The sequence below is a fragment of the Schistocerca americana genome, chromosome 7, assembly GCF_021461395.2.
Source record: "Schistocerca americana isolate TAMUIC-IGC-003095 chromosome 7, iqSchAmer2.1, whole genome shotgun sequence".
NCBI lineage: Eukaryota > Metazoa > Arthropoda > Insecta > Orthoptera > Acrididae > Schistocerca > Schistocerca americana.
Window position 1 is genome coordinate 485,496,117 of NC_060125.1, and position 1,139 is coordinate 485,497,255.

The 1,139-nt window shown below is 41.6% G+C and overlaps 1 non-coding gene across 1 annotated transcript; it reads left to right on the forward strand.

Annotated features, from left to right (window-relative positions):
• Positions 1-230: 230 nt before the first annotated feature.
• Positions 231-304, forward strand: Trnat-ugu. The gene has a single exon. It is a non-coding gene; the product is annotated as a tRNA-Thr (tRNA).
• Positions 305-1,139: the final 835 nt, after the last annotated feature.

Below are 1,139 nucleotides of genomic sequence, written 5' to 3' on the forward strand. Positions count from 1 at the left end.
GTTGTACATGTGCTATTTGTTTGTAATGTCTTTCTAGTAAGTAAGAATGAGTCCCAAAAATGACTGTACCCAAATGATGGGGTAACAGTAAAACACAGATACTTTGCGTTAAGAGAAATAACTGAAGCTGGAAATTCCTTAAAGCTGTAACAATTGTGGACAGTTGGGAATCTGAGTCTCACGGGAAGCGTGCAAGGGATAAGTCCCTGCAGTCGCGCTATTCATCGGTGTCCTCGGTGGCTCAGATGGATAGAGCGTCTGCCATGTAAGCAGGAGATCCCGGGTTCGAGTCCCGGTCGGGGCACACATTTTCAGTTGTCCACATCGAGGTATATCAACAACACCTCTCGGCAGCTGAGGGTTTCAGTTAGTCATAATTTTTTTCCAGGTAAAAGCTGCGCGGTCATCAACAGTATTCTGTTCTTCCGGGAACAGTTACTGTCTTCATATAAAGTTTATCAGTTATTTATAGGGCCGCGAGGAGTGGCCGCGCGGTTTGAGGCGTCCTGTCACGGACTGCGCGGCTCCTCCCGCCGGAGGTTCGAGTCCTGCCTGTGTTATGTGTGTGTGTGTTGTTCTTAGAATAAGTTAGTTTAAGTAGTGTGTAAGTCTAGGGACCGATGACCTAAGCAGTTTGGTCCCTTAGGAATTCACACACATTTGAACATTTTTGAGTTATTTATTATATTCTTTGATTTATTTTTAGATTTTATATTTCAAAAGATCTCTTATGAAGAAAATATGTCGGCCGCAAGAACGACTAGAAGAAATTTTAGAAAATTGTTCAAATACTAGTTCCTGTGACTCCTTTGACACCATGATGAAAACATAGACCAAACAACAGGTGATGAAAGAAAACCCGAAATGATTACTTATTACAATATAACTAAAGCCGGTGTCGACGTCGGAGATGAACTGAGTGCCACTTATGATGTTGCCTGCAACAGCAAACGTTGTCTTATGGCAATATTTTATGGTACATTCTATATGGCTACCATAAATGTCATCACAGTCTACAGCGAAAATACAAAGGTGACAAAACACGCATGAAGCGCCGAGATTTCATTCGTAAATTAGATTTGAATCTGGTAAATGACGGTCTTCGCATTAGACAAGAAAAAATAAGTCTTCCAAGGGAA